The sequence below is a fragment of the Emydura macquarii genome, unplaced genomic scaffold (assembly GCF_026122565.2).
Source record: "Emydura macquarii macquarii isolate MOO-44397 ecotype Brisbane River unplaced genomic scaffold, CSIRO-AGI_Emac_v2 contig_126, whole genome shotgun sequence".
Taxonomy (NCBI): Eukaryota; Metazoa; Chordata; order Testudines; family Chelidae; genus Emydura; species Emydura macquarii.
Genome location: NW_027130263.1, coordinates 54,621 through 73,562, shown reverse-complemented (window position 1 = coordinate 73,562; position 18,942 = coordinate 54,621). Strand labels below are relative to the sequence as shown.

Genomic DNA, 18,942 nt, shown 5'->3' with positions numbered 1-18,942 from the left:
ACCACGGGAGATTGTTGCACCCCGACCTGGACTCCCTCCACCTCACTGCCTGGAGACTCTGTGGCTGACGGAGGGAGAGAGGGCCTGTCCCTTTCAGGTTCAGCAGGTCCTTCTGGGCAGCAGGAAACCGTCCACGCAAGTAACGTATACAGCTAAGTGGCGGAGGTTCTCGGGGTGGGCAGAATCGAGAGGGTTACATCCGAGCTTCTCACCCATACAGGCTATCTTAGAGTACCTGCTGCAGCTTAAACTGCAAGGCTTGGCCCTAGCTTCCCTCAAGGTATACCTAGCAGCCATTTCAGCTTTCCACCACCCAATGGAAGGGCGGTCCCTATTCTCTCACCCCATGTCGGTGAGGTTCCTTAAGGGGTGGAGAGGACTTTCCCTCAGGTACGGGACCCAGTGCCACCCTGGGACCTCAACTTGGTCCTCAATAGACTGATGGGACACCCCTTTGAGCCCATGGCCACATGCTCCCTTCTCCTTTTATTGTGGAAGGTAGCCTTCCTGGTGGCCATCACCTCGGCCAGGAGGGTCTCCGAACTAAGGGCGTTGCCCTCGGAACCCCCCTACACAGTTTTTTATAAGGATAAGGTCTGGCTGAGACCTCACCCGGCTTTTATGCCTAAGGTGGTGTCTCAGTTCCACTGTAATCAGGACATTTTCCTTCCTGTGTTCTTTCCAAAACCCCACGGTTCGGAGGAGGAAAGGAGAGGACATTCGCTGGATGTCAGACGAGCCTTGGCCTACTATATCGAGCGGACCAAGCCCTTCCGGAAGTCGACACAGCTGTTCGTAGCTGTGGCAGACTGGATGAAAGGCTCTCCTGTCTCCACCCAGCGAATCTCCAACTGGATTACTGCCTGCATCAGAGCATGTTACGAGCAGGCAGGAGTACCCCTTCCAGGTGCGGTAAGAGCACACTCTACTAGGGCCCAGGCCTCTTCCGCAGCCTTCCTGGAGCGGGTTCCCCTGCAGGACATCTGCACAGCAGCGACCTGGTCGTCAGTCCATACGTTCACGTCGCACTACACCATCGTGGAGCAGGCAAGGGAAGATGCGGGGTTCGGCAGAGCCGTGCTGTCAAGAGCAGGTCACCGATAACTCCTACCCACCGCCAAGGTATGGCTAATTAATCACCTATATTGGAATGCATATGAGCACAAGCGGAGCACAACCGGTCACAAGCGGAGTTCCCCAGGGGTCGGTCCTGGGGCCGGTTTTGTTCAACATCTTTATTAATGATCTGGAGGATGGGGTAGATTGCAGCCTCAGCAAGTTTGCGGACGACACTAAGCTGGGGGGAGTGGTAGATACCCTGCAAGGTAGGGATAGGATACAGAGTGACCTAAACAAACTGGAGGATTGGGCCAAAAGAAATCTAATGAGGTTCAACAAAGAAAAGTGCAGAGTCCTCCACTTAGGAAGAAAGAATCCCATGCACAGCTATAGACTGGGGACCGACGAGCTGGGCAGCAGCTCTGCAGAAAAGGACCTGGGGGTAACAGTGGATAAAAAGCTGGATATGAGTCAGCAGTGTGCCCTGGTTGGCAAGAAGGCCAATGGCATATTGGGCTGCATTAGGAGGGGCATTGCTAGCAGGTCACGGGAAGTGATTATTCCCCTCTATTCGGCATTGGTGAGGCCGCATTTAGAATATTGTGTCCAGTTTTGGGCCCCCCAATACAAAAAGGATGTGGACAAGTTGGAGAGAGTCCAGCGGAGGGCAACAAAAATGATTAGGGGGCTGGAGCACAGGACTTATGAGGAGAGGCTGAGGGAACTGGGCTTGTTTAGTCTGCAAAAGAGAAGAGTGAGGGGGGATTTGATAGCGGCCTTTAACTACCTGAAAGGGGGTTCTAGGGAGGATGGGGCTAGGCTGTTCTCGGTGGTGGCAGATGACAGAACAAGGAGCAACGGTCTCAAGTTGCAGGGGGGAGGTCTAGGTTGGACATTAGGAAAAAGTTTTTTACTAGGAGGGTGGTGAAGCACTGGAATGGGTTACCTAGGGAGGTGGTGGAATCTCCATCCTTAGAGGTTTTTAAGCTGCGGCTTGACAAAGCCCTGGTTGGGATGATATAGCAGAGGTTAGTCCTGCTCTGAGCAGGGGTTGGACTAGATGACCTCCTGAGGTCCCTTCCAACTCTAATATTCTATGATTCTATGATTCTATGAATCACTCGAAGATAGAAAACAAGGTTACTTACCAGTAACTGTTGTTCTTCGAGATGTGTTGCTCATATCCATTCCAAACCCACCCCCGTCCCCACTGTCGGAGTCGGCAGAAAGAAGGGACTGGGGGCCCGCGGGGCCAGCAGCGCCCTTTATACCACGACATGAGCGCGGCACTCCAGGGGGCGCCTGAGCTGGCCCTGCGGGGCTTGCTAGGGAAAAAAGTTCCGGGAATCTGTGCACTGGGCGTGCACACACCTACATTGGAATGGATATGAGCAACACATCTGGAAGAACAACAGTTACTGGTAAGTAACCTTGTTTTCATTAGTTTTCATGAAGGTTACACATCAAACTTTTTAACACTAACACACACTTTATCTAATCACAGGGTGTAGCAATCAATATGACGTAGCTAGGCAAAAACAATACCTATTCACACGAGTGAATTGGTCTATAAATACCAGTACACTAAACATGTCTTTGATATTCACACCCAAGTGACTTGGTCTATAGCTCTGACCTGAGCTGGCTCAGCAGGTCACACCACCTATTTTTAGCAGTGCGGAGAAGGCTGGAAGGCTGGATTCACACAGGATCTTGGGTGCTGCAGTGCTCAGGATCCCAGCACCTGGCTTTGAGGCACCTAGAGAGTCCCAGGAACACCTCAAGGACCACAAAGCCTGGCGTAGGCACCTTGGCTCCCTGTGCCGATGAGAGTTGGGTGCCTCCAAGTGGGACCCGCAGACACCAACACGCTAGGCAAGGAGCCGCCTGAGCCAGCCAGTGGGCGATGTAGACCAGGGTGAGTGTGCTAAGCCCTGCCCTTCTCACAGAGCGCAGCACCTAAGTCCCTGTGACTCTGCTGGGAAATCACAGATAGGAGCCCTTAATCATGTGTAAGTATTATGTGTTTTCTAATTAAAAGTGTTGTTAGTTTGTAGAAACGGATTCAAAGCATAAAGACATTAGAACTGTGGAAACCATACAAGAGATTCTGACTATGTATGAAAGAAAAATAGCAATTCTTTTAATGAAAGAGTCAGGTAATAACGTTACATGTGCCTAGTGAGACCATAGTATATGCCATGGGGAGATAGCAGGAAGAGTGGAATACGAGTTACAGAAATTCAATTTGAATGTACATTTGAGTAAAGAAAAAATATGTTAACTCTGCATCTTAAAGTACGTTTGGATGCTTGGTTCTGAAATAATGTTGACTGTAAACTTGGTCAGTTGGGGGGTTAAGCTGTGGGACTCCCTGCCACTTGGTTATCCATGCAGTTAACTGGTGAGACTCCCCTCTAAATCCAGGACTCAGGCACATCATTTATGATTCTTTATTGTGACTTTTCCCCACTTGTGCCGAGTGCTGCACAGAACCAGCCCTGGCCCTGAAGAACTACGAGAGGCCAAGGGGAGGAGCTGAGGATCTGGTGACCCTGGTGAGATGCTGGGATGGGGCCCAGCCCTTCAGCTGTGATGCTCAGCCCGGTGCAGAGCAAGTGCCAGGAAGAGCTGCATTCCCCGCGCCCACTGCGGCCAGGCCCTGCTTTCCCTACACAGGTCCTGCCTCAGGCTGACAGGGCAGCGGCGGGATCTGTACCCACCATGCACAAGTTCGCCGTGCTGCAGATAATGTGCCATGACCATCTTGAGGCGGTGGTAGCAGAACGCCATGCAGTATTCCTGGTGCACAACCAGGGAGCAGCCTAACCCGGTGGGGATGGTTCACCAGGGTGTGGCACTGGAGACAGGGTCACAGCCAGGGATAGACAATATCAGGGCCTGGATCTCGGGGGCGTCGTATAGCACAGCCTGCAGGAGGCACTGGGAATTGGAGCAGGAATCGCCCTGAGGCAGGCGGCCTGTCCAGTCCGTCCAGCAACCCCAGCAGAAGCAGTTCACACACCCCGGCCCACTGGGATCAGGGCAGGCACGGCGTGCACAAGGTCTTGGGGTCCAAGCGCTAGATGAGGTGCTCGCAGCACGGGCACTGGTGAGAGATGGGGGGGAGCATTGACCACTGGAGTGTGATTGTCTATTGGCCTGAGCTCCGAGTATCCCAGAACTGGGGTTCCCAGCCCAGCCTGTCAGAGAGACACACCCTCAAACCCTACAAAGGGGACTTAACAATTGCAGCCATTGTCAGAGGGTAATGGCTGGGAATTTCCTCAGTTTTTGTTTGAATTTAGTATCTGTCTCTCTGTCCACATGGACATCTCTCTATGTATCCACCCGTCCATCCATCCCCATACACACACAGCCAGGCAGCCATCCCCATGCACATCTCTATCTACCCCATCTATCCATCTCCATCTATCCATCTATCCATCTATCTATCCATCTCCATACACCCCCAATCTCTCTACATACATGTAAATGACTGATCATTATCCAACCACATCAAAGATTTTGGATGTGGAATTTCCTTCATTTAAAACGTTTTATTAGAGGAAATGTTTAAGCAAAAACCAATAAAGCAGTGAAGGATCCAAGACCACTGCTCTCCCTCGTTCATTAATTACTGATTTGAGTCACTCATTCAGACACACAATTAACTTACTAGCTTCACTACAGCATAGTGGCACCTAAATTCCCCAGCCATGCCAGGGACCTCGCTACGCCAGGTGCTGCACAGACAGAGGGAGAGGAAGGCCCTGTCCTACAGCAGCATCTCAGTTCCCCCTCTCCAAAGCCCCAGGATCTAGCCCATGCCACCAGCCACTGCAGGGCTCCCCCTGGGAGTTAGGGTCACCACGTCCCCCTTGCAGACCAGCTGCCGGTCAGCGATGGGGCAGGCACGCGGGTATCCCCTGCACAGACTCAAGCAAAGCTAACAGAACTGGAACCTGCATTCAGGGCAGCCCACCTGGGGGCAGCCTTGCCCAGTGTGGCTCAGGAGAACACGGCACGTGGGACAGGCCCGCAGTGAAGGGCAGCCATGGACAGACGATCTCGGGGCCTGGATCTTGGGGGCATCATGCAGTGCGGCCTGCAAGGGGCATCTCGGGTCAGTGTGGGGCAAGGGGCCCCTCCAGTCCGTCAGGCAGCCCCAGCAGAAGCAGTAGAGCTCCCCCCCCCGGCCTGCTGGGAGCAGGGCAGGCAGGGGGTGGGCAAGGTCCCAGGGTCCAGGCGCTGGACGAGATGCTGGTAGCGCGGGAACTGGGGGATAGAAGAGGAGAGTGTTAGCTACTGAGACCCTCCCAGATCCCAGCCTGAGCTGGTCCAGGCAGGGAGGGCTCAGGTCTCCCTCTCCTCCCCCAGGACTCACCTGGCGGTAGCTGCCCCTGGCCCCCTCCTGTGCCAAGTTTTGGGCCTCCAGCGTGGTCCGGTCCTTGTCCGAGAACAGCCTGTGTCTACACAGCTCCTGCCAGAGCCACGGGGCGTCCGAGCAGCACAGGCAGCGGAACGAGGTGATGCCCTGGAACCGGGGACCTGGATCAGCCACCAATTCTCCCCGGCTTTAAACTAGTTTCGATGGGGGACGGGGACCTAAGCCCGAAGGTAAGTGGGGAAGAAGGACACCACAAGGAAGCAGTAGGAGGAGGGTGCAGCAGGGGAGGCCTGCCGATTCATACTGTGAAAGTAGGCCAATCGGCTACTTATCTCAAGTGCCTGTACACAAATGCAAGAAGCCTGGGAAACAAGCAGGAGGAACTGGAAGTCCTGGCACAGTCAAGAAACTACGACATGATTGGAATAACTGAGACTTAGTGGCATAACTCACACGACTGGAGCGCTGTCATGGATGGGTATAAACTGTTCAGGAAGGACAGGCAGGGGCGAAGGGGTGGAGGAGTTGCACTGTATGTAAGAGAGCACTATGATTGCTCTGAGCTCCAGTATGAAACTGGAGATAAGTCAGTTGAGTGTCTCTGGGTTAAGCTTAGAAGCAAGAACAATAAGTGTGATGTTGTGGTGGGTGTCTGTTACAGACCACCAGACCAGGAGAATGAGGTAGATGAGGCTTTCTTTACTCAACTAGGGAAAGTTTCCAGTTCACAGGACCTGATTCTCATGGGAGACTTCAATCACCCTGACATCTGCTGAAAGAGCAATACAGCAGAGCACAAACACTCCAGGAAGTTTTTGGAGAGTGTTGCAGACAATTTCCTGGTGCAAGTGCTGGAGCAACCAACTAGGGGCTGTGCTTCTCTTGACTTGCTGCTCCCAAAAAGGGAAGATTTGGTAGGGGAAGTAGAAGTGGATGGCAACCTAGGCAGCAGTGACCATGGAATGGTCGAGTTCAGGATCCTGACAAAAGGAAGGAAGGAGAACAGCAGGATACGGACCATGGACTTCAGAAAAGCGGACTTTGACTCCCTCAGGGAACTGATGGGCAGGATTCCCTGGGAGGCTAATATGAAGGGGAAAGGAACCCAAGAGAGCTGGCTGTATTTTAAAGAGACCTTATTGAGGGCAGAGGAGCAAACCATCCCGATGTGCAGAAAGAATAGCAAATATGGTAGGCGTCCAGCTTGGCTTAACAAAGATGTCCTTGGCGAACTTAAACGCAAAAAAGAAACTTACAAGAAGTGGAAGCTTGGTCAGATGACTAGGGAGGATTATAAAAACACTGCTCGAACGTGCAGGAATGAAATCAGGAAGGCCAAAGCGCAATTGGAGTTGCAGCTAGCAAGGGAGGTGAAGGGGAACAAGAAGAGTTTCTACAGGCATGTTGCCAACAAGAGGAAGATTCGGGAAAGTGTGGGCCCCTTACAGAATGAGGGAGGCGACCTAGTGACGGAAGATGTGGAGAAAGCTGAGGTCCTCCATGCCTTTTTTGCCTCTGTCTTCACAGACAAGATCAGCTCCCAGATTGCTGTACTGGGTGGCACAGAATGGGAAGGAGGCGAACATCCCACAGTGCTGAAGGAACGGGTCCAAGACTATTTAGAAGGATTGGACATACACAAGTCCATGGGGCCGGATGCAATGCACCCGAGAGTGCTGAGGGAGTTGGCTGGGGTGATTTCAGAGCCATTGGCTATTATCTTTGAAAGCTCGTGGCAACAGGGGGAGGTCCCTGAGGACTGGAAAAAAGCAAATCTAGTGCCCATCTTCAAAAAAGGGAGGAAAGAGGATCCAGGGAACTACAGACCGGTCAGCCTTGTGGAAATGGAGAGAAAAACTCTCTGATAGGTTCAGTTTGGGATACGGGGGGTTAAGCGAGACAGTGATGATTCTGGGGCTTTGCTTAATCAATAAACCCTTTATTTATTATTTGCTTAATCAATAAACCAATAAACAATCCTATCCTTATAATAAAACAGTTCTATTTCTATAATAAACAGTTTCACAGCAAGCAATTGCACAGCAAACAGTGATAGCAAAGGGCAGGAGAACTCCGTGCATGAAAGGACAAAATGTGCCACCCAAGACTTTAACGTTTTGTGATCTCTCCTGGATCAACGCATGGCTGCCAGGGAACCAGGGGAGGGGTGAGACAGTATATTTTCCCCTTACTATATTTGAAGTTCAAGGCAGTTTACAGTTCTTAATCCAGAGGCTGAATTCCCTCTCATCCTGGGACCAATCTCCCCAGTTCCTAGTTTATGATTTCCAGATGATCTTCCAGGTGCTGAGATGGGGGAGGAGGGAGGCCAAGTGGTGGTGTCATGGAAACCTCACTTTATGGAGATCCAGGGCACTACTTTGAGGGCCAGAGTGTCACTCTCTGCCAAAGTCATTTTGCCGCTCGCAAGGGCCTCGCTGTGCACAGAGCTCCTGATAGCTGGATGTCTGTAGGCAGCAGAGATCTCTCTTTTGGCATCTCTTTTTCAGTGAGCATCTGCTGCGGTTCTGGAAAGGAATTCCCATCAACCAGGAGCTCCTGACTTGGCATGACTGTTTTTCCTTGCAGAGCCGAGTTTGTTTCTTGGGATCCCTTTTTAGTATCTCTTTCTCAGAAGCAAAAAAAGACCATCCGGTGTAAACCTGTAAGTACTTATTCGAGAGAGAGAGAGCACCCCTTGCAGCAGGGACTTTAACAGATGTTAATGACAAGTCTGGAGCTGATGAACAAGTTGCTGTGACTCAGAGTTGAGCCGATCTTGCTACAACCGCAATGCAGAGTGCTGACCGCTGTACAATCATGGCTCCTGCAGTGAGAAGAGCACCTTAACGCCCTCTGTCAGCTCAGCTGTGGTTTTCTGGGCACACAGAGCCAGACGGCTCGATCTCTGCAGATATTGCAAGGAATGAAAAATGTTTCTGCATTGGAATTTGCTGGTGCTGTCTCGGAGCATCAAGTGGAGCAGGTGCAGATGGTCCCCGAGGGCAGGCACCATGGCTAAGCTGGCTAAAGCACCTCTTTAGTAAACAGGAGATCCTGGGCTGAAATCCCCGTGCTGTCTTGCTGTGTGCCTTTAATCTCCTCTGCTCATAATTTCTCTGCGACTGCAGATAGGTCCATGGCCACGAGGAGATGTGGTCTCCCACTGGACTGACAGGGAGGGAGGGCCACCCACTCCTCCATGTGGTGGAGACTGTGAGCAACGCCTGCCCCCTGAGACCGAGGGGGACTGAAGTTGTTCCTTGCCCAGCACCAAGTGAGCCCCCCATGGACCTGGCCACGCTAGTGAAATGGTGGCGAAGAGCCAGCAGCAGCAACATGCCGCTGAGCTGCAGCAGCAGCAGCAATTGCTGCAACGACTTGGTGCAGAGCAGCAACAGCGTATCTGAGAGCTGGGAGCCGAGCAGCAAGAGCAGCAGTGGCAGCATGTCCAGCAGCTGGCCATGCTGCTGCCCGGCACCTCCGGCCCTAGCAACCGAGCCACGGCAACTCCTCCGACCCCCGGGATGCCCCTCCTCTGCACAAAGGGGGACCTGAGGATGATCCAAAGGCATCCTAATAACATGTGAATGTGTAGCCTCAGCCCACCTAGTGCTCCACTCCCCATGTAACAATGTGTGGCTGAAAAGCTGACAGGTTCAGGACATTTTAAACCCTGTATTTTTTTTTAGCCAAAACTTAAAGCATTTGGGGGCAATTTTCTCAATGTTGTTTCTGGGATTAAAACCCTCGTTTCCAATGGCTTTCCTAAAGAGCAAACTGCCCATTTTGGGGGGATTGGCTGAGATGGGGGTTCAGTGGCCCACCACTCGCTCATTTCCTGACCCCTTCTAGTGCGTGTCCTTCACTCAAGGGGTTAATCCTCCTGCCAGATTTTCTCACTCCCCTTCGCAGAATACACCTTTTCCAGTCCTCTGGGATCTCTTCCTTCCTCCATAAGTTACCAGAGATAATTGCTAATGGCTCAGTGATCTCATCAACCAATACCTTAAGTATTCTGGGGTGTATTTCATCAGACCCTGGTGAACTGAAGACATCTAACTTGTCTATGGCTGTATGTTGATGGGAGAGAGCTCTTCCGTCCACACAAACAAACCACCCTCAATGAGCAGCTGTAGCTATGTCCACACTGGTGTTTCTGTCGGTTTGTAATGATCTAGACGATAATAAGGTGATAAGTAACAATCAACATGGATTACTCAAGAAAAAATCATGTCGAACAAACTAACATGCTGCTTTGACATGTTAACAAGTGTTGTGAAAGGGGGAAGCAGCACATGGGCTTTATCTCTGTTGCTTCTGGACACTGTGTGATCAGTGTGGATACCAGTGAGACACGGCACGCCCGATTTGCAGATCAATAAGGTTTAATGTGCAAGGTTTTCTATAAATATACTAGTGAAATACAAAGCCTAATGTTAACTACACTACATCATACTCACTAGCCTGGAGAGCTAAGCAGTTATTCAGAAGGCTGTATGCAGGAATGGCTTTCTTCAGGAGCCCCACCAGGGAGTCAGTGGATCCTCTGGTCCAACCGGCAGCACCTCCCACGGAGTCAGGTGTTGATGGAGCGCCCCCCTTTGTCTAAGTCATGACTTCTTATACCCTTCCATAAACAACCTTCACCTAATTATCTCTCTCATTATCATATATGCTAATTACCTTCATTGCGTTTCCACCCTTAACTCCATTCCATTCTTACCATGATAATTGGGGTCGTCAGAACAACATCTGGTGATAGGAGGGGTACAGTAAAAATATGTTCCTTGGCAATAAAACAGTGTACCCCAGACGTTCAATGATAACTTCTTGTTCTCATCATCGTTATCTATGTGCAGCTACAAGCCGTACAGTATCTGTACTTTGTCTTGTTATGTGCCATGCTGTGCAGAAACTGAGACAGCTCTAAGGTTATTCAGTCTCTGCCAACTGGCAGGTGTCATGCTACAGGGGTCAGAACAGCCAAGCAAGCAACTGACGCTATGCTAAGCCTGTGGGACAGTGGTCAAGTAACTCAAATTGTACTGGGCCTCCAACAATCTCCACATTAGAAGGGCTTTTAAGACTGTATCCTATGACCTTCACCTAAGAAAATATAGGGGGAGCTTTGGGGGTATTTATTGGGAAGCCACGTGAGTTGCCTGTCACTGCATGTAAATGGTTGTTTGGAATACAGTGGAGAAAAATAAAAGGCTTTGATGAGGATGTGATTTGAACCTATGTGTGCAGAGCACAATGAATTAGCAGTCCATCACCTTAACCACTCAGCCATCTCACCTGACTTATTGGAAGGCCAGAGAGAGCAAGGAGAAATCTAGGACAAAAAGGACTTTTACTATCTTTTAGGGCAAGCAGAGCCTGAATGAGCTCTCCCTTCACACCTAATGAAGAGTGAAGGGGAAAAGACTTCAAGAACGGGCTATGTTTGTGTTGTCACACCAACTCTGCCTCGGTACACAGCATAATGGAGCTGACACAAACACACTGTAATCATGCTCCAGAGAGAAGAGAAAGCAGCAGGAATTCTTGCTGTTTCGCCACAGACACACCTACACAACTGCCCAGAAGTGAGTATGTTGTGAAAACTGGTCTGGTCAAAGAACCGGCAATGATAATTCAGTGAAAACAGAGCCACAGTGCAGTGAGAAACACACAGGACACCAGTAGTTGTCACTGAGTGGTTAAGGTGATGCACTAAATATCCATTGGGGTCTTCCTGCACCCATTCAAATCCTGCCAGCTATGGAATGGCAGGAGTTCTGACTCTTGCAGTTTTAGTACCTCAGCATCCTTGGTGCTAACTGGAGCCAGGTCTGGTCTTGCTCTCAGGATAAGTCTCTCCTTAAACTGCTACAGCGGGACCGCACTTCAGAGTAAACATGCTCTACAGTGCTGGGAAGGGTGATCCTCTCACTATAGGTGATCTACCTTTCTGAGAGGCGGCAGCTAGGTAGCAGAAGTATTCTACAATTGACCTGGCACGGCCCACACCAGCGGTTAGGTCAGCTTAACTCTGTTGCTCAGGGATGTGGATGTTTCACACCCCAAAAGACGTAGCTAAGCCGATGTAAGTTCACAGTGTAGATCAGCCCTTAGATCCCTCTCAGTATTTCAGTTTGTGCATGGACCTTGGAGGGTACAACATCAACTCACTTATACTGGCAAAACGTTTTGTCGGTATTGTCCAAACCAATTTGACTACTTGGTACAGGATGGGATAGTAGGTGCTGGTGCGATTATTCAGAACATTTAGGTCAACTGATCCATTAGTTCAGCATAATTCAGATGGCAGAGTATAGATGTTTATTATCCAGTCATATGCTGCTGTGTTATATTACAGGATTGCATACATTCCCAACACAATACTCCCTACCCCACATACTTAACCTATAGATGCCCTCCCCTTGCAACAGGCCATTGATCCTGCTCCTCCATAGTCATAGGAGAGGGACACATCCACACATCTCCTCTGGATATATAATTGCTTAACTTAATGGTAATCCAATTCACACCATTCCACCCTCCTTTCCTATCTCCCAGTGGTTCCCAATGCACACCTCCTTTTCTTGTTACTCCCATAGGGCTCAAGGGGACCACCTTAGTTGCATTACCTTCGCACGGCATCATGATAACTATTACACAAGTGCTGGCCCCACAAGTTGGGGATGTTATTTTCCAGGTGGACGGGGATGTTTTTGCAAATGGGGATACATATGAGCTAGCCTTGCGGTTTAACATGGGTGGCCATTGTTCTGACCAAGCGTCCATCATGACGTTCATTAACATTGTTACCTGAGCATTTTGTATGCCAATACACAAACACACACCTCTCCCCACGTTAGCCTTCTGAAGCCATCTGCCACCTACATCAGAAGGTCTCCCGCCCAATGAGTTAAACACAGGTTCACCTCTGCTGCCTTCCCCCATCCTATGGCAATGGCCAATAGTTACTGTGCCATTGATTTATTGTTGAAATTTTACATTTTGGCTTATCAAGTGTTTGGTTTCCCACTCGTCCCCCAGACTGCATGTACCCAGTACTGTGTTCCCTGCTGCCCAACTCCCCTTTTCCGGTGACGGTTCCAGGTATGTCCCCAGACCCACCAATCAAATTGTTGTGTCAATCCTTGTATGTTTACACTACAGTTGGGATGAATTTGGTCCACCCACCGTTCTTTTGGGTGTACCACCTATGCATTAGATCGAAAGGACACATTGAAAAGCACTGACTGCACAATGGCTTCCACACGTTTGCTCGTCAGGGAATATTCTCAGCTCCAGGCTGCGGCCAATATGAATTCGGATTTTTCCAACTTGGCATTCATATTACCTGTAGAGTTACATTCTGCACAATGGTTACGTCATTATACACCCAATGTCCCAAAGGGGACTTTACGCCCAGTGTAATATGTCCATAACAATCACACCTCTGGGGACTATCCATGGAAATACCATTGTGGTTACACGGGGTGACATCATACCCTCATTGTAGGGCCCCATTTCCAAAGAGGGCTCATACACTCCAGCAGACCAGAGGGTTACATTCTTTGGAGCCTTTGTGACAAACCACATGGCTGGATAACTGAGCCTCAAACTATCGCTAATCATGGCAGCGCCCAGGGAATACTATGCAATATCTCCTGATAAATTTGATATTCTCCACTGGCTTGGTATTTCCTCATCTAATCCATAAGCCATATACCGGCACTGCCAAATTCCTGTTGGAGGACTGATGGTACATCTTTCTATGGGAAATTTTTCACAGTCTCATTTGCTTCATTACCACAAGTGGAAGATGTAGCAGTCCATGTGTTTCCTCTTTTTGACACTGCACATCATGGGATTTGAGTCAAATTTATAACTGTAATAGTTGTGATCAGCAGCAATGATCATTTCATCCAAGACCAGGGAATCCCCATTTTTACCTTTGTGGGTGAAGCTGTAACACACGTATGATGTAATTTTTCCATCCCCTTTCCCAAGTACCTTTATATCCCTCTTTATTTGTTTGCAGTGGATGCACTCCCACCCTCCATTCTCTGTACCCAATAGCAGGAGGCTGGGCCTTAATCAGTCAAGGACGAGGTCAGGGCCCCTCCATTTAGGAGCTGGCAATGGATGGTGTTGTCCTGGAATCTGGTACATTACTTGATCTTCCACCATCGCTAGATGGAGCTCTCCACGCAGGTCATGCCATACTTTCACCCAGGCTGCTCCCTGCTCATCTTAACAGGCCACCACCTCTTGTACTTGTCTCACATAGTTATTAGCGTTAAAACCCATTCTTGTGTTAGGCCATGTGCGGTGACGTCGCCAGGTACTGGAGTAAGTCGATTTTCCCACTGGTCTATTGGCCTTCCCCTGAGAGCCTCGTGTGGAGAGAATGCTGTGCCCTTTGATTCCTGGCCCCTGTGGGTGATAAGCAATATGGAACAATGGTGTGATTCTGGAGAGGGCTGAGAGTTCCCACAACAGGTCTGACCGCAAAGCAGCCCCTTGGTCTGAGTCAATCACCTTTTGACTCCCCAACAAGTGGAAACCTCGTTTACCAGTTTTTTAGCAGTTACCCAGGAAGTTTGATGCCTTGTGGCGAACGCTCCCACCCACCTGCTGAAAGCACCTACCACCATCAACATGAATCAGTTTCTCCTTTCATCCAGTGCTAGGGGTCCTGTGTAGTCAATTTGTATTCTGTCCAAAGGTCCTTGTGGGGCTTGTCTCATTAAGTCTCACCTTAGCACCTTGTGAGGTGAATTGTGCATAGCACAATCTAAACAATGTTCCAGGTAAGACTTCAATTCAGCTGCCATTCCTGCCACCAGCACAACCTTTTTAAAGTTCCCTAATTCCTCCTCAAATCCAGGGTGCCCCTCTACCAAGCTCCCGGGCACCCAGCTTAGGAAAGCCTTCCAACCTCCCTGAGGGCACAGCATTACTACTCCCTCGCTTGTTAGAGCACGTCAAATACCTTCCCTTAGTTCCCTTTAGTACATGATTGGTCCCTAGTTTTGTGAGGCCCACCAGTCCTGGGTCAGATTTTTGCAATTCTTGAATTTGACTTCCCTGATCCAAAATTTCATTTACTACTTTGGTTCTTCCTGCCCCTGCCATGATCATGTTCTCTTGTCACTGGGATATCCAAAAAATGAAATGCTTCATAACAAAGCCAAGCAACACTAGCTTTTACACAACTGTACCCAGATTCCCATTTTGTACCTTCGGAGACAGTCAAGTTTTAATGGAAATCCCTTATTCCCTTTTTTATATTTTTGACCAATACTTAAGTAGTCAAATGATTCCAGTCAGATTGTCCCTTTGCCCGCTGCCCGCTTCAGTTATTTACAATTAATTATTTACAGACAGTTCCTTCAGGAAAAGGGCCCGTTTCCCTTCAGAATAGCTGTAAAGGCTCCTGGGCACAAAAACATGGCAGCAGCCACTACCTCACCCCTTTGTGTAATTTGTTTAACTATCAGGGTTCCATGCAATGTGACTGGACCAAATTATACATAGATTTACCTTTCCCCAGTTTTTTTTAAACACAATACACAAAAATGTTAGTACCAAGACAAACAACACAGAACATAAAACAAAAAACACAATTTTTGTTGCAATATTAGACCCATGGTTTTGCTCTTCAGCGGTTTTGCTGGTGCAAGCTTTTCCTGAAGTTCTGAAAGACAAAAAGCATTTTTTTCTACTCCCTTGGGGAGGGGTGGGGGGCAGATTATTGCTTAAAATAGCCCTTCTTTTTAATTTTTTTAAATTTTTTTTGCTGATTTCAGGCAAAACAGAGGAGTTACTCCCATTTTTCTTGTGTTTTTGTTCTATGAGCAGGCCACGTTTATAACGTTTTCTACCTTACTTTCTTGGAGGGTTGAACTCTGAGCCTTTTTTGTTTCAACTAGTTTGTTTGCTGCCCAGATACGTCCATTTTTTGCAGCACCTTTCTGCTACTTCGTCACAAAAAAAAAAAAAAAAAGATCCAGACTTTCCCAATTCTCTTTCTGACTGCCTCCCACAGCTACAGCTTTGGTCTTCAAAAGATGTTGAACATTATACAGCACGGAAGCACCCAAAGGGGTAAATGATAATAAAACCAATTATTCTGAAAACCATAGGGCAGGATTTCAAAAACCAAGAGTGTTGGTTTAGGTCCTTAAAACACTACAGATTTACACAATATATTTCCACACACAAATTCTCCCTTGCACTGCTCTAATTATTTTCACACAGCTGTACAAAATTACATTGCCTTTTACACATTTGGAGGCAGTTAAATTTAAACTGAACCCTCCCTTTTCCCTTCAGTGATTCCAACCAAATCAGGATTCACAGACCATGCCCTTGGGAAAAGGGCCCATCCTTCCTTCAAGATGGCTGCAAAGAAACCAAGAATTCTCCTCCAACAACACCTTTAACAACCTTCAGCTGTTTAATTCCCCTCAGCTGTTTACAAAAGCTACATTTATCTCTTCTCTTTTTCTTAAAATCACTTACTTTTGCACACAAGTTACCATATCTTAGCTCTATTTTATTATTCTTTGCTGCCAGAGCTTTCACTGGCAACATGGTTTTGTCATTTTAAACCCTCCATTCTCTTATTCAGAGTGCTATCTTAATCAGCCCCTGTTTTTACTTCGCTGATTCTTATGCATTTTATTTATTTTTTAAAATGGTGCATTTTACTTGTAAAACCGGAGCCACCAAACACAGTCTATGAAACACAGCTGTCTTGCTCCGTGCATTATCAAAAAAACAAACACAAACTTTTTAACTTCAAAGGGTATCCAAAGTTCCCTCCATTAAAATTTTAGAAAAACAAAAGTGCAAAAGCTCTTGGTTCTCTGACAGAAACAGAAGTCCAGAGTCAAGAAGGAGGCAATACTATGGGTTTATCGGGGTAATCAGGAAAGAATCCCAATTTTGCACACCAGTAATTTTTCTTCTTCCCACCTTACTTCCTGTTTGACCTCAGTTTTTAAAGTGTAAGTTAACCACTCATTTTCTTTAAAATATTACAAGATAATTCTTTAACCAGTCCTAACAGATTGTAACAGAATTCTAACCAGTCGTACCGTACCACCATAACTGATTACAGTTAGTTATAGGACAGACAGAAACAATCAAATAATCAGACAGAAATAATCAGAACAGTGGGTGCCACAATGGCCAGACAATATGAAGTGTAGATTCTACAAGCACAGCTGTTGACAAGTGGTTAAAAACAAGACAGAATGCTATCAAAGATAGCTTTTTTAAGCATTCTTGGGTCTTTTCTTTATCTGGATGCATTAGACTGTATCACCTTCTAAAAAGCCTGGTATTACCTTGTTTTAGTGCCATTGGTTTGTGATGTGTGGATGTGACCACATGCTTCCCAGTTTATGATTGGCCCTGCTGCTTTTGGTTTTGCTTTTGCTTAGCCAAACTACAAGGCCTCAGATTGTCACAGTGAGAGAAGACCCAAAGACAGGTAGGCTGTGATTTTGATTCTTTGTTTCTACGCTCTTATAACTAGTGAAGTGATAAGAATATACATAAACAATCATGGGCCTTTACAGGCAGGACTAAATAGCTATATTCTAACACTCAGCAAGCCAGCCGGACCAAAGATCTGGCTGCAGAGGGCCTGAATAACCCAGCAGGAAGTAAAAAACATATGTGGGGACTTGGAAACCTGGACACCATAAAGCAAAGCAGCACCATGAGGTCCCACTGAGACTTGAACTCAGATTGCAAGATTCAAAGTCCTGAGTGCTGCCCATTACACCATGGGACCAACTGATCTCTGGGTATCTGCATACATGTGGCATGCAGCTGGCAGGCTTGCACATGGAAGTCTTTTCTACTTCCTCTCTTGAGACTCACTCTCCCTCCCCCGCTCTACTTCTACCATCACTTCTCTCTCCCCTATTTCATTCTCAGCACCTATACCCACAGCATTTGCCTGGAGACAGAGATTGTGTTTTCTGTTTCCACCTGTGTTGAAGTGGCCTCGATCCCTCTCCTTAAGGACTCACCAGGTGAAAAGGGACCTTTCCAGGAAATGGCCATGGCATTTGGGAAGCCATCAGACCCTCTGGACAACTACAGGATTCACTGCAGTGCTGGCGCACAAGGAAAATTAAAAGGCAAAGGCCTGATTAAGGGCTTGAACACTGGACCCTCACATTAATAGCTCAATGTTCTGCCAAATTAACTAGTCAGACAGGTGTTAAGCAGCTCTGACTGATTATATCACAAGAGGAACCAGGCAAGCAAAATGAGGCAAAAGCATTATAGGACGCCTCCCTCTTTTCCTTCCCGGCCATTACTCAGCAGCAGGATTTTTCTTTCTTCTCTGCCCTGTTGCTAGTTACTCTCTACAGCTATACAGCCAGACTGCCCAGCCACCTGCATCACCCCAATCCCCCACTCCTGTAGCCCTTCTTTCTCTGCTTTGCTTCAAGAAGACCCACTCCTGGGCTGTTCACAAACAACCTCCAGCATGTGAGCTGCTCCCACTTAAGTGAAGGAGGGATTCTACACAACCACTCTTTGGATTGTACAACAGAATGTCCCAGCCATTACCCCCAGTTCCACATCAAACCAGAGCTGGCCCTTTGAGAAAGGAAGTGAGGGGCGCCCCCTTGGCGAGAGGGGAATTAGCTCAAGTGGTCGAGCGCTCGCTTCGCAGGTGCGAGGCAGCGGGACGGATGACTGCATTCTCCAGGTCAGCGCTAGCGGAAGACCCTTCTCTTGCCTTTCAAAGGCGTTGTCAGCCGAGGGGCTGAGCGCTTCCAGTGGCCTCCCTCTGCCTCCGGAAGAGCCAGACCCTGCGTGCTGGGAGAGTGGCTCATCCTCCCCCTTTGGATGGCAGGAAGACTAGGGGTAGGCAGCGGCGCTGGGCTCCAACGGAAGACGGCATGCTTTGTGTGCGTGCCTTCCGCAGAGAGAGAGAGGGAGAGAGAGAGAGCGGGAAATCAATGCCCATGTCATCCAGGATGCTTTCCAGTTTCCGAGGGCCCTGCCCCTTCGTCGCAGACCTGGCGGCAGAGCGCTGTCCCTCTCCCGCTGCTACTCTTCACACAGCTGATCGGCGAGGATGGAGCGCCACTCAAATGCAGGAGTATTCGAATCCTTGGAGTGTGCCGCGTGAGTGAGCAGACGGGCGGGGGAGCTTGATGCCAGCAAAGCCGAGGCAACGAATCCTCTACCCCTGAGCGGAGCGCACAGAGAGCTCAGAGTGAGCCAAAGCGGGCAGGGGCTGCCTTGGCGTGGGGCAGTGAGCCTGTGGGGATCTCTCCAGGTTGAGGGAGGGCTGTTTTGCTCTGTGCTGGCTCAGGGGCCAGGAAACCTGCCTCCGGCCTGCTAAAGATCCCTGGCCCCGTTCACCACTGCCTCTGCTTGGGTTAGAGCAAAGTGGCGGTCTCTTCTTAAGTGTGGCGCTTGTCGCAGAGCTAACGCTGACCCTGAGGCACAGCGCA

At 48.8% G+C, this 18,942-nt stretch overlaps 1 non-coding gene across 1 annotated transcript; it reads right to left on the bottom strand.

Moving 5' to 3' along the window:
* Nucleotides 1-17,183: 17,183 nt before the first annotated feature.
* TRNAQ-UUG (transfer RNA glutamine (anticodon UUG)) lies at nt 17,184-17,255 on the bottom strand. Its single transcript has one exon. It is a non-coding gene; the product is annotated as a tRNA-Gln (tRNA).
* Nucleotides 17,256-18,942: the final 1,687 nt, after the last annotated feature.